Source organism: Canis lupus, chromosome 5 (genome assembly GCF_048164855.1).
Source record: "Canis lupus baileyi chromosome 5, mCanLup2.hap1, whole genome shotgun sequence".
Lineage (NCBI taxonomy): Eukaryota > Metazoa > Chordata > Mammalia > Carnivora > Canidae > Canis > Canis lupus.
This window is the reverse complement of record NC_132842.1, coordinates 14,081,099-14,095,738: the sequence shown is the minus strand read 5'-3', so window position 1 is coordinate 14,095,738 and position 14,640 is coordinate 14,081,099. Positions and strand designations below refer to the sequence as shown.

At 34.9% G+C, this 14,640-nt stretch overlaps 1 protein-coding gene across 13 annotated transcripts in view; it reads right to left on the bottom strand.

Annotated features, from left to right (window-relative positions):
* Nucleotides 1-14,640, bottom strand: part of ZNF438 (zinc finger protein 438) — a 401,908-nt gene that overhangs the window by 115,528 nt on the left and 271,740 nt on the right. For 3 of the 13 annotated variants that reach the window (XM_072825520.1, XM_072825516.1, XM_072825517.1), the window contains one exon: nt 10,681-10,740. The exons of the other annotated variants lie outside the window; for them this stretch is intronic. The gene's annotated coding sequence lies outside the window, so the exon portion shown is untranslated. The remainder of the gene's footprint in view (nt 1-10,680; nt 10,741-14,640) is intronic. 13 annotated transcript variants of the gene reach the window in all.

The following is a 14,640-nucleotide window of genomic DNA, read 5'->3' as shown; positions in this document are numbered from 1 at the left end:
CTTTAAATGTTTGATGGAATTTATCAGTTAAAATATGTATGGGCTTGGAATTCTTTTGGTTTTGTTTCTAGTTTGCTTTGTTTGTATGGCAAGGTTTTTAACTAAGAATTTCTTAAAAAGATATGCTAGTACTCTAACTTTATACTTCTTCTGGAATCAATTTCGGTAATGTGTGTCTTCCAAGGAATTAATCTGTTTCATCAAAGTTGTCACACTTATTTCTAGATGTTTTTAATATTCTTTCTATAAGCTTTTAATTTCTGTAGAATATGTAATAGTATGTAATACATCCCCTCTTTCAATTCTGAGGTTATATTTACCAACATGTGTTTTCTTCCTTCATTTTTCTTGATTAGACTAGCTAGAGGTTTATTCATCTTTTCAAAAAGACTGCTTTTGTTTTCCTCGATTTTCTCTTCGATTTGTTCCTGTGATTATTTCCTTCCTTCTACTTACTTTGGTTTTAATTCGTTCTTCCTTTTCTAACTTCTTACAGTGAAATATTTAGATCGTTTATGTTATACCTTTTTTCTTTTCTAATACATGCATTTAAAGTTAAATATTTGTCTGAGCACTGCTTCGGCTAAACCCCACAGATTTTTATGTTTTCATTCTGGTTCACTTCAAAACAACTTTAATTTCCCTGTTTTATTTATTTTTTAACCAATGTGTTAGAAGCATTTGGTGTAATCACAAATATTGAGGATTTTTCAGATACCTGATACTGATTTCTAACTTAATTGTTGGAGTCAGAGGACACACTATGCCTAATTTCCATTGTTTTAAACTTAATAAGACTTGTTTTATATATTAGCATATGGTGGGCTATGCTGATGAATGTTCCATGTGCACTTGGAGATATGCTCTGCTATTCTTGAATGGAATGATTTATAAATACCAATGGAATTACATTAGTTTACAGTGCTGTTATAAACACATCTATATCATTCCTGATATTCTTTGTACTTGTCCCATTAATTACTTGTATCACTGTTGAAATGTCCAACTATTATAGAAGATTTCTCAATGTATTCTTTCAACTCTATCAGTTTCTGCTTCATGTATTTTGACAATGCAGTATACTGGTTGCATTTAAACTTATATTATTTCTTTTTGGAGAATCGAACCATTTATCATTATCATTATGAAGTGTCCCTTTTTAACCTTACTAACATCACTGGTTTTGAAGCCCACTTTGACATTAATAAGCCACCCCAAGGTTTCTTATACTTAAGACTTACATTGTATATATTTTTCCACCCTTTCTCTAATCCATCTCAACAGTTTCTTGAGAACAACAGAGTTTACTCTTACTTTTTTATTCAATCTGACAATCTTTGCCTTCTAATTAGAGTACATCATTTATATTTAATGTGTTTATTGATATGGCTGTATGTAGTTCTACCATGTTATTGCAGGTTTTCTACTTGTCCCTTCTGTTCTTTGTTCCTTTTCCCCTTTTTTCTTATCTTTTTGGGGATTATTATTATTTTTTTTTAGGAATTCATTTCATATCCACCAATGGTTTTTTATTAGTTAAAACTGTTTTTCCAATCTTTTCAGTGAATGTTCTCTAACTTATTATAACCTACCTTCAAAAACCATTACACTTTCATGTCTAAGACTCTTACCACAATATGCTTCCTTTCTCCTATCCCTTTCTTTGAATTAATGTTGTCATACACTTTACTTTTACACGTTATAACCCCACTAGACAGATGTTATTATTGTTTGCCTCAGTTACCTTTAAAAAAACTTAGAATGAAAAAAACCTTTATGAGCCATTTCACATGAGCCATTTCAGGGATTTTTTTATTCCTCTATAGTCTAAATTTTCATGTTACTATTTCTCTTTTGCTTGAAGAAATTCCTTTAGTATTTCTTATAATGTAAGTCTGCTGGTCATAAGTCTCAATTTTTGTCTAAAAGAGCTCTTTCTCCCTTATGTTTTTTCCTCAATTTCCTAAAATATTTTTGTTAGCTTTGTAATATTAGGTTGACAGTTTTTTAGCACTCAAAAAATGCTTTAAATTGCATTCTAGTTCAAACAGATAAGTCTGCTCTCTAAAATCTTAACTTTATTCTTCTGTATTTTTTCCTTCTGGTTGCTTTCAAAATTTTCTCTTTATCACTGATTTTCAGCAATTTTCTTATGATGTGCCTTGGGAGATAGTGTGTGTATCTTACCTGGGGTCTATTTACTTTTTTAAATCTGTGAGTTTAGAGTTGACCTCAAATTGGGGGAAATTTCATCCATTATTTATTTAAATTTTTTTCTCTTTTGCCCTCCCTACGAAAATTCTGAGACTCCACTTACACTTATGTTAGACTCACAGGATTTATCCTATAGGGAATCAAGTTACTGTTCATCTTTCTCAATCTTTTTTCTCTCTATCCTTTTAACTGAAATTCTCAGTGTTTTCAAGTTCACTAACCTCTTCTCCTAAAAGATCTAATGTGCACTAATCCCACCTCATTAACTGTATTTTTCAATCTCTGGATGACTCAATTATTTTTTTTATATTTTATATCTCATTTCTCGTTATGTTTATTTATATGGACCATATTTACAAGAGCTGTTTTAATGTACTTGTCTGCTAATTATACCATCTCTGTCATTTTAGGGTCTATTTTTATTGTCTCCTGGTCATGAGATTTTTCTCTTGTTTTTTTATCAAGTAATGCTTGTTTGGATGCAATTTACTGTGAATGTTATGTTGCTGAGTGCCAGATTTTGTTATATTAATTTATAGAGTGTTAAACTTCTGCTAGACACTTAAATTACTTGTGGATTAACATGATTCTTTTGAGACTTGGTTTTAAGCTCTTTTATAACTTGTGTAGAGGAACCTTTATTCCAGCGCTCATTCTTATGAAGACCTGGTAAATTTCCACTTCTTTCAATTTGTACTTAGCAGCTTCTAGGGGTTTCAAACTGAATGCACAGTTTGGTGTTCAGTCAGATCCTCAAGAACACCCCTATGCAGATTTCAGGAATTCTTTCTGTGCCCAACACCCTCCTCGGAGAATGAGATTTAAATGTATCAGACTTTCCTATCTTGCTTCCTTACTACTTTCTTCCCTGCTCCATAGCAAAAGATACTCACTTCTAGATTCACATTACTGAGCTTTAAAGCTTGAAAGGAAAACTGATCTCCCTTTAAAAACTTGCTTGGCATATCTCACTAAAAAAGGGGGCAGCGACATAAAGGGTACTTATTTTATTTATACATACACACACACACACACACATCAGGAACTTAATACAGAAAAAGCACAGATTTTGCTTCTTAAGAAACTTATGCTTAGGGATGCCTGGGTGGCTCAGCGGTTGAGTGCCTGCCTTTGGCTCAGGGTGTGATCCTGGAGTCCCAGGACTGAATCTCACATCAGGCTCCCTGCATGGAGCCTGCTTCTCTCTCTGCCTATGTCTCTGCCTCTCTCATTCTCTCTCTCTCTCTCTCTCTCTCTCTGTGTCTCATGAATAAATAAAATATTTTTTTAAAAGAAAAAAAAACTTAAGCTGAAAAGGTAATAATATCAATAAATACTAAAAGTAGGACTCTCTACATCCAAACCACAATTACATTAAAAAGTATTTATTTCACTACCTTTTTTCTTAAAAATATTTGTCCTTTACTATTTGTATCGGTAGATGCCCAATCTGAGGCCCCCACAAACCACTGAATAGTTGATACATTTATTGAGAAAAAAATGAGATGTTTTTGGGGAGGCTGAAGACACATGTGGGTGGCAGGAAGCAAATGTTTCCTCCAAGCCTAGGCTGTCATAAACCCAGTTGATACCTTTTTTTAAAACAAATTGAGTAATAGTGCAAATTTCATTTTTGAATTTTCTTCTAATTACGTGATAAGCATAACTAAGAGTCACTTAATGGTCTTTTAAAACATGATCCTTAGCCAGGAATGGGGCTAAAGAGAGGTGAGTGAGGCACCTCTCTCTCCTTAGTCCCAGACCTGCTCTTAACAAACATAATATGAAGGTACTGAAATTCCCTGCTACTCAGAGTGGGGTCCATGGATCAGTATCAGCATTACCTGGGAACTTGTTAGAAATGTAATTATCTTGGGCCCCACCAGAGACTTCATCAAAATCTCATTTTAATAAGATATCCAGGTGATTCATATGTACATTAAAGTTTGAAAGGCAGTGCTCTAGTTTATCATTATTGAACTTCTGTACTATTTTCAATTATTTTGCTATAATAATTATTTTTCTATGATAACATTATAATGGAACTACCCTTATGTTCTCTTTCAAATTTGAAACTTCTGGGCAGCCCAGGTGGCTCAGCGGTTTAGCGTCGCCTTCAGCCCAGGGCGTGATCCTGAAGACCCGGGATCAAGTCCAATGTCGGGCTCCCTGCATGGAGCCTGCTTCTCCCTCTGCCTGTGTCTCTGCCTCTCTCTCTCTCCTCTCTCTGTTTCTCATGAATAAATAAATAAAATCTTTTAAAAATTTTTTGAAACTTCTAACCTGCTGTGAGATACCAGTTAATCAGGTTTCTTGGAAATATGAGTTACAGAATTCACAGATCAGTATAGCAAGTGGTTGTACACTTGAACTTGAATCCCAGCTCTGACAAAACTAGCTGTATACTATGGGCAATGATGTAACCTGTCTGAGACAGTTTCTTCATCTGTTAAATGAGGATTATAGTAATAGATACCTCACAGGATTGCTATGAGGATTAAGTTAGCTAAAACAGATAAAGCACTTAGAATATGGTGTTATTTATGTGCTTGCAATTAAAAGGAGAAATTAGTAAATAAAGAGGCTCTAAGTGAACCTGATATACCATTTTAAGGTTTGAATTTTCAAACATCTTCTGTATGTAGTTTAAAAGTCTCTTTATCTTCTCATCCTTGATTCTAGGATCTGTCCTAAATAGATGAGTTTCACAGAGAAAAGTACATTACATTTAAAAATTGCATCTTCTCTTTCTTCCTATATTATTTCATTATCAGTTTTAAAAGGAACATGGATATATTAATCTTCTGCTAAGGCCAGATGCAAAAATTAATCTTAATTGCCCAGGTGCAAGAGGTCAAGAACCATGATGCATATGCAATGCTCATGTTACCTTTACAACCAAGGAGGTACTACTGTCTATCTCTCCACGTAGGAGAATCCCTGGCTCATGTCAAGACAGGAATATCAATACAGGAGACAATCCAAACTGTATGTTTTGAATCAGAGCAATAGTTTTGTTTGGGTAAAGTCAACATAGGGACCAAGAAGGAACAGGAGTCAAATCTAAAAGACAGAAATAGATGTAATGGGAAAGGAGGCAGCAAAGTCAGAAACCCAGGAAAGATAGAGAAACAAGATGAGATGCAAGGTGAAAACATGTTAAGGAGTTTAGGCCTTCCTTAGCCAGTACAGTATATACATCACAGCGCTAATTTCATATTGGCCTGCCAAGCACTGTGCCGGGTGTGCTTCCTGCTCTGGTGCTGCAGGAAGCTGTCAGGCTGGGGGCAATGTGCCATCCTATTACTTAGGTCCTAGCTACCAAAGGAATAAAGTACAGTACTTTAGTATCCAGAGACCCTGAAAATTATTCTTTATTATATTATTCTTCCAAGTTCTATAGTCCAGGGGTTATAAGAAACTGGAATTTGCATGAATAGAGTTATCCAGGCCTAACTTAAAATCATTGATAACAAACTTCTTTATTAAGTCATATTTTTACCTTTCAAGATAAGGGAATGGTTATTTCATCCTCAAGGAAACATTCAAACATGATCATTAATTCTCAAAGGGCTTCTGATAAAAGAGAAATTATGGGGTAAATTTTCCATTTCTAGTAAACTCTGATCAAAGGCTATTTCCAAAAAAAAAAAAAACCCAAAACAGGCTATTACTAAATATTATTTATTCTCTTTACTTCTGCGACTCAGTAAACTTTTGTTTAATAACTGAAATCCATCAGGGAATTTGTGCATATATGTGTTATTTATTTTAGAGCAAAAATTAATCAAAATAAATTTTAAATTAAAAAAATGGAAGAAAGAGAAATGCCTCAAAGTAATTTCCTTAAATGAGGACCTGGCCAATCTGACTGGAGTCAACCTGGAAAGTAGCTCTTCTTTGTCTTCAACTATTGGAAACTTCACCGAGAAGTGCTTACCCTTTATTGGTAAAAGTTTCCAATACAAATACAGGAGAATATATCTGAGGAAGACTCTGAGAATGAGTGCTATAGGAAAAAAAATTTTTTTTAAACTTATGTAATCTGAGATAGGAAGATGCAAATCAAATATCAGTTCTCTCATCCTCTACTCCAGCATATTTTCCCTCCACAAATCTTTGTGGCTTCAACCTGATCAGCCTCAATCATTCTCTGCCAGGGCTGGAGAACTCATGGTCCAGTAAAGGAGCCCAGTTTATTTGCATGTAGATGTAATTGCTGCCAACTTATTCATTATAGTGCTCATTATACTAAGCAGAAATTCTCTCTGTTGCTTCTCCCATTGAGTCTAGCTATGTCTTTCTACAGTTCTAAATCTCCAGTTCCTCTTCCACTTGAAAGCAATGCAGGATGGGTGCTTGGGTGGCTCAGTCAGTTAAGCATCCAACTCTTGGTTTTGGCTCAGGCCATGATCTCAGTGTTGTGACATCAAGCCCTGTATCTGGCTTCTGCAGAGTCCACTTGAGAGTCTTTCCCCATTTTTCCCCCTCTTCTGTGCTCTCCCGGCAAATCTACTCTCTCTCTAAGAAAGAAAAGAAAAGAAAAGAAAAGAAAAGAAAGAAAAGAAAAGAAAAGAAAAGAAAAGAAAAGAAAAGAAAAAGAAAGAAAGAAAGAAAGAAAGAAAGAAAGAAAGAAAGAAAGAAAGAAAAATGCAAATTACAGAAACTTAGAATAATAGAGCTGCAACATTTCTAGTGTAACTTCACTTACTACATACACTAAAGAGCCTTAGACATGTACCTTTGTTCTAAATCTACCTCCATGAGTATCAGGCTGGAAGCTGAACAGGTTGGAATGAGGGTGTAGGGTAGGGAGTAAGAAGGATCTAGTTGATTCCAATGGACTTAGAGAATTTAAGGAATTGCAAAAAAGGCCACTGCGGCTAGAGCAGAGTGAGCAAGACAGAGAATGATAGAAGATAAAGTCTGCAGGGGCTGGTAGAACATGGTAAGACAGGGTTTTATCCTGAGTGTGATGGGTAGACACTCAAGGGTTCTGGAAAGGAAAATGACAGGAACTGTTTAACATAAAAAAAAAAAAAAAAACACTTTTGACCCCATATGGAGAACTGATTGGAGAGGTGCAAGGAGGAAATAAGGAGAGCCAGATACAAGGCTGCTGCTATCACCCAGGTAACTTATGATGATGATGACAGGTTGGATTATACTAGGAAGAAGTAGAGGGGTGGTAATACAGGAGTATTTGGGATATATGTTGAAAGGAGGGTATATAACCTAACTGATTGGACTGGAATTGGGTTAAGAAGGAAAGAGAAAACTCAAGATGGCCTCTAGTTTTGGCCTAAGCAACTATGTGGACCACTTAGTGAGATGAAGGAGGGAAGAAACAAATTTGGGGAAGAGAGTTCTAGAGTTCTGTTTCAAACACGTTAAGTTTGAAATGTTTATTAAGACTTTCAAATAGATGTTGAATAGGCAGCCATAGATATGACCCTGAAGTTCACAGGAAAGATCAAGGTAAAGAATAAACCTGGGAGAACAGAGGCATTTAAAACAAGAGGCCAGATGCATTTTATGCTTTCAAGTGTAAGAGGAACTAAAGATTTAGAGCTACAGAAAGATATAGTTAGAATTGATGGGGAGAAGTTAGAGAGAGATAGATTTTTGCACAGTATAATGTGCACTATGATGACTAAGTTAATAACTCTTCTTCTTCTTCAAAAAACAACTGGAATTACAATTAACCCTTGAAAAGCATGGGTTTAAACTGTGTGATTGTTTTGTTATTGTTATCATTGTTTGGGTATAGTACTGCATTATAAATGTATTTTCCCTACAATTTTCTTAATAACACTTTCTTTTCTCCAACTTATTTTAAGAATACAGTATATAATACATATAATGTACAAAATATGTGTTAATTGACTATTTACATTATTAGCAAGTCCTCCTGTCAACAATAGGCTATGCGTAGTTAAGTTTTAGTGGAGTCAAAAGTTATATGTGGATTTGACTGTGAGGTGGGCAAGACCCCTAAAGCCCACATTGTTTAAGTGTTTATCCACAAAGTACATAGCCACCCATCATAATCTTTAAAAACCACCTTTCAAAGTCATGTGCCTACTCTATTTCTGACTCCTATCCTATTTACTGAGTCTGGATAGCTGAATTTCACGTGTCAGCTGCTCAATTACCAGATCTCTGGCCTCTGGCATGTGTCTTGGCTTCTGAATCCAAATTTTCACCCCAACTAACAACTTCTAGTTGCCCAACACTGACCAGGAGACACGCTGAGATCATGTTTCCCAGAGCTGCCAAGAGTTCTTGGCTTATGATCAATGAAGCACACAATGAGTGACTGTTCAGCAGTTAATCAGGTGACAGAGAACCACTGACATGTTAGGGAACTGTACAATGAGCCAGATCAAGGCTGGAACAGAGAACAAGAGATTATACTCCAGGCTAGTCACCCCAGGGAAATCTGGTCTAGGTTACCCAGTGTAGTCAGACATCCTTTTCCCCAGAAGAGTTAAAGTACTCTGAAGTTTACCACATATCCATGGATTAAGGACTTCCTGGAAGCTGGTAACATTATGAACCAAACAGTAGGTACTGCATGCCATGGGTACCTGTTCTTTCTGCATCAAAGCCTCAGTGTTGGCCTGGAGACATCTGTTACTTTCCCACCACATCTATAAAGGGAATTTCAAACTATTTTTGTATTTGTGAAGGTTAAATGGGATCACTCCAAGTAAAGTGCCTGGTACATAGACAGTGCTCAATACATATTAACTACTCTCATTTATACTTTAGAGAACCACAAAAAGACAGTCAGCTGAATGATAAAATATGTCTCTGAAAAACATTTTTAGTGCTCTCCTAGCAAAAAGAATAATATAAGAAGATTTTTTTTAATGTACGAACTATTATGTTATCAATAGAATTTAAACTTGTCCTGAAAAAGCTCTCTTCCATTTTTCTGAACTTCCCTACCAAGATTTGGCAAAATTACATTACACAACTAAGAGATAAAGATGTCAATTTTATTAACATGACATTGATTAACACCAATTCTGAATAAATACCATCAAGCAAAACAGAAACCTCTAAGCCTAGTAATTATTCTGCAACAGTCACTCAGGCCTGTTGTTGTTTTACATGTCTATATCCTTTAAGTATAATATATTTCTATTTCCCTTTATGAAATTTAAGTTTAACTAAAGTCATTAAAGTTGGCAACAGAAGCAGGAAACCATTTATGAGACCAGCATGGCTATTTTACTTTTATTAATGAAAAGTTATATAATAGTTTCAGCAAACTACAGAGTTCCATTCTGGTAGTCTTTTAATATTTATAGAAATTTAAGAGTTATACTGCTAGAGTTCATTTTTGAAACTGAGAGTTTCTATTCTCTGACAGCAATCAATTATTTTAGCTCAATTACAGAAATGGTTATTTAAAAGTTACATTCATCTTTATTCATACTCCTTAACAATAGGTCAACTGTGTCTTGTACTTGACCTAGTAGCTCACATAGGTCTAAATGAACAACACTGCACTGAGAGCGTCTCAACCCCACAATGAAGGCCCATCACTGGGCTTTTTTGCCTCCAACAGTACATTAAAGAGAAGAAAAAGGAAAAAAAGGCAGTACACCTAGAACCTGCTTATGTTAATATAAAGTACTGCACTAAACTACCAAAGGGCATAGATGCACCTTAAAAGAATCAAAAAGCAAGTATGTAACCAGGCATAAGCAGACAGTCACAAACACCAAGCGAATATCCAAAACCCAAAATCCCACGCCTCCTGTGAAATGAAACCTATAGTCACATTATTTCCTTGTACCTCTATTCATGGTCTGAATTTTTTAAAGGTAAGTGATAATTCTAATTTTTCAAATTATTACAGAAAAAGCTACTGCAAAACTACAATTTTCAAATAATAAAGCTTGATTTTTTTTCTGCTTTAACTGAATTTTTATTTGGGAATAATTTTAGATTTACAGAAAAGTTGCAAGGATACTATGGAATTCCTTTATACCTCTCACTCAATTTCCCCTGAAGTTACATCTCACATCGTCATGGTTTTGTCAAGACTAAGGAATTAATGCTGATATACTGCCATTAATTAAGCTGCAGGCTTATTTGGATTTTTCACTAACACCTTTTTTCAGTTGTAAGGTCTAATCCAAGTACCACATTGCATGTATTGATTTTTTTTTTTCTTTTTAGTGCTTTCAGTTCTGGAACATGCCAAACTTGTGTGTCTTATTAGATGTCTTCATGATAAACATGACAGAGAATAACACTCAGCTCCCTGGAAAATATGACTTATCAGATATTAGAGAAACATTAAGATTCATGTAAACATGATATTTCTACTAATGTTTTTCTAAAGAGAAAAAGAAGTAAGTCACTTTGTCAGGAACTTTGTTAGGAATCTATGAGATCAAATTATTTAATGTCTCAGAAATATCTCTTCAAAAAATGCTTGTCACTTACCTATCTCTCAAAGCTCCAATAAATAGTCCTAAGACATACAGTAAATCCTTTTAACTAATCCTGTAATAGAATGTAAAGTATTATTATAATCATATTCAAATAATCCATTTTTATCAAACATATGTAGATACTGCCTTCCTTTCATTCCTAAACTTCATTTTTAATTACTATATATTTTTATTAAGGTAACAAAAGAACTAATTTAAGGGAGAATAATTCAGGAAACTTATTACATGTCTTTAGTTTAAAAATGAAGGCATACAAAATTTAATAAAAGTTTTAAGATGAATAGAAAATGTTCCACAAAAAAGAAATGCCAAATGAATGAAACCAACTAGGAAGAATGCTTCACATTCTTTCCACATACGTAATGCTGTAGAAATTACTAAACAGTCACAAACAAGTGAATCATATTGAGGGCATAGTCTTTTGATGGGACAACAGTAATCCAAAGTTTGGAGTTAGAAGGTTTTTGAAAAAAATACATCTCTGGTAAAGTGTCTTTGTGTGTCAGTTTGTCTGAGACAGTCCCAATGTATGCCTATTGTCACAGTGTCCACTCAATTTATTATTTCTTTTAGATTTTTCTTATTCAGTGCTATTTTTTTTAATGGTAGCAGTGTAATAATTCTGGATTTTCACTTTTAGGTTCTGCCATTATCTTGTCAAGCACTATGAGATGCATGTGCAGAGAACCCAGCTGCCAATTTTTTTTTTATTTTTTAATTTTTTTAATGATAGTCACACAGAGAGAGAGAGAGAGGCAGAGACACAGGCAGAGGGAGAAGCAGGCTCCATGCACCAGGAGCCCGGCGTGGGATTCGATCCTGGGTCTCCAGGACCGCGCCCTGGGCCAAAGGCAGGCGCCAAACCACTGCGCCACCCAGGGATCCCCTAGCTGCCAATTTAACATGTAGTTCAGTCTGAAAGACTTTGACCAGTAACCCACTTTTGGATGGGCTGTAACTGATAATTTATTCTCAAAGACAGCACCCAAGCCACTCACAGGAAAAAAAGTGCGCTCAGACAGGAATAGTTAGAGACAACTAACTCCTTCAGTCTTGGGTGGAAGTCGAAGAAATATTCAATGTCGCTGCCCCTGCTTATGACTAACTCTAAGACCAATTTAAGAAAAGCAGATGGAGAGGTTTTACATATTACTCTATAAAGCATGACTTTTCATTTAGATCAAATGATTGTTCTTTAAACTTATCTCTCTCAATCTTAATTACAATTTACTTTGTTTACACAAAGTTAAGTGATAGCTGTTACTTTTTCTTCTTTTTTTTTTTAAAGATTTTGTTTTTATTTATTCATGAGAGACAGAGAGAGAGAGAGAGAGGCAGACACAAGCAGAGGGAGAAGGGGACTCCATTCAGAGAGTCTGATGTGGGATTCGATCCTCGAACTCTGGGATCACACCCTGAGCCAAAGGCAGATGTTCAACCGCTGAGACACCCAGGTGTCCCAGATAGCCGTTACTTTCTTGGCTCTGTTAACAAAAGAAATTCACACTTAAAAATTATGCCAGCTTTCTAATTGTGTGAAAACTCAGTTAATTCCCCTTTCTTTTCATAACTGATTTAGAGAATAATTCAATAAAACAATATGCATACAAATGTACTGTTGGACTAATAACGTCCAAAAATTTTATATATTTGCAATAACAACATATAGAAAGCAGGTAAGAGGAAAGCTGTACTAGAGTAAGGAAATAACACCAGATGGGAACTCAAATCCAAAGGAATACTAGAAAAGAATGAAAAATAGAAAGGCTAATATAATTAATTCTATAAATATGTATTTGCTCTCTTTTCTTCTCTCAACATACAATTGAAAAGACATATGATTAGTGGCACCTAGGTGGCTCCATCTGTTTAGTTTGCCTTCAGCTGAGGTCATGATCTCAGGATCCTGGGACTGAGCCCCATATCAGTCTCTCCGCTCAGCAGAGAGTCTGCTTGTCGCTCTCCCTCTGCCTCTCCCCTCACTTGTACATGTGTTCTCACTCTCTCAAATGAGTTAATTAATTAATTAATTAATAAAAAAGTAAAAAGCATGAGATTATATAAAGTAAAAATTATAACAATATATTGTTGGATTTCTATAATATATAGACATAAGATGTGTAATAATAGCAAAAAGTGGGGAGAGAGAAAAATGGAACCATACAGGAGAAAAGTATATTTTGCTGAAAGTAAGTAAACTGAGAAATAGATTCTTCTAAGTTAAAATGTATACTGCGAAGTCTAGAGCAAATACTAAGAAAATAACTCAAGATACATAATTTAAAAATGATTAAAGGACTCAAAATACTACACTGGAAGACATTCACTTAATTCAAAAGAATTCAGTTAAATTTAAAAGAATTCAAGAGAACAAAAAAGGCATGAGATCTATAGAAAACAAAAAGCAAAATAGCAGATGTAAATCCAACAATATCAGTAATATTAAATGTGAACAGATTAAACAGCCCAATCAAAAAGCAGAGTTATCAGATTGTATTTTTTAAAATCCAATGATTTTTTTCAAAAAATACAGTACTGGTAAATGTATTTTCTCTTCTTTTCCTTATGATTATCTTTTTTTTATTAAAGATTTTATTTATTTAAGAAAGAAGAGAGTGAGCATGCGCACACATAAGCACAGGGGAGGGGCATCGGGAGGAGGAGAGCAAACTCCTTGCTGGGCAGGGAGCCTGCCTTGGGGCTCAATCCCAGGACCCTGAAATCATGACCTGAGCTGAAGGCAGATGCTTAACTGACTGAGACACCCAGGCACCGCCCCCCTCCTTATGATTTTCTTAGTAACATTTTCTTTTCTCTAGCTTACTTTATTGGAACATGTAACATACCAAATAACATACAATGTATACAAAATATGTGTCAATTGACTGTTGTTATTGGTAAGGCTTCTGGTCAACAGTAGGCTATTAGTAGTTAATTTCAAGGGGAGTCAAAAGTTATATGTGGATCTTCAATTGTGCTGGGAGTCAGCACCACAAACTCCCTGTTCAAGGACAACAGTGTCTCTACAGGAGAAACATTTTAGGTTCAATGATACAAATAGGCTGAAAGGAAAAGGAAGGAAGGAAAAAGACACACTATGCAAAGAGGAACCATAAAGAATCAGAAAAAATAAAATTTAAAACAATGATGGAAGAATCAAAGAGTAAACTATTCAAAACCAATAATGGAAGACATTATATCCCCTTCTGATATTAGATGGAACAACCAAGGAGAAAATCCACAAGGAGATAGAAGATTTGAACAAATTATAGGCTAATGAGATCTAATAGGCATCTATACAACATTCCACTCAAAAACAACACCATACACATTCTTCTTAAGTGTACATGAAACATTCTCTAAGGTAGACAAAATTCAGGCCATGGACAAGCCTCAATAATTTAAAGGGATTAAAATCACACAGTGTTCTGTGACCAGATAGAATGCAATTAGAAATCAGTAATCGAAGGAAATTTTGGAAATTCACAAATATGTGGAAATAAAACTATACACTCGTAAATAACCAATAAGTCAAAGAAGAACTTATAGAGGGAATCAGAAAATTCCCTGACATGAATGAAAACCAAAACAATATACCAAAACTCATGGGGTACAGCTAAAGAAAGCAATGCTTAGAGTAAAATCCATAGCTCTAAATGCTTATATGAAAAAAGAGGAAAGTTCTCAAATGAATAACCTAAACTTCCATCTTAAGAACCAAGAAAAAAAAAGAGAAAATAGAAAAGCAAGCAGAAGGAAGGGATCAATAAAGATTAAAGTGCGAACAAATAAAATACAGAATAGAAAAACAAGAAAAAAATCAATGAAAACAGAAGCTGATTCTTTGAAAATACTGGCAAAATTGACAAGTCTTTAGCTGGAGTAACCAAGAAAAAAAAAGGAAGGAACACACAAATTACCAGAATTAGGAATGAACAAAAGAACATTACCA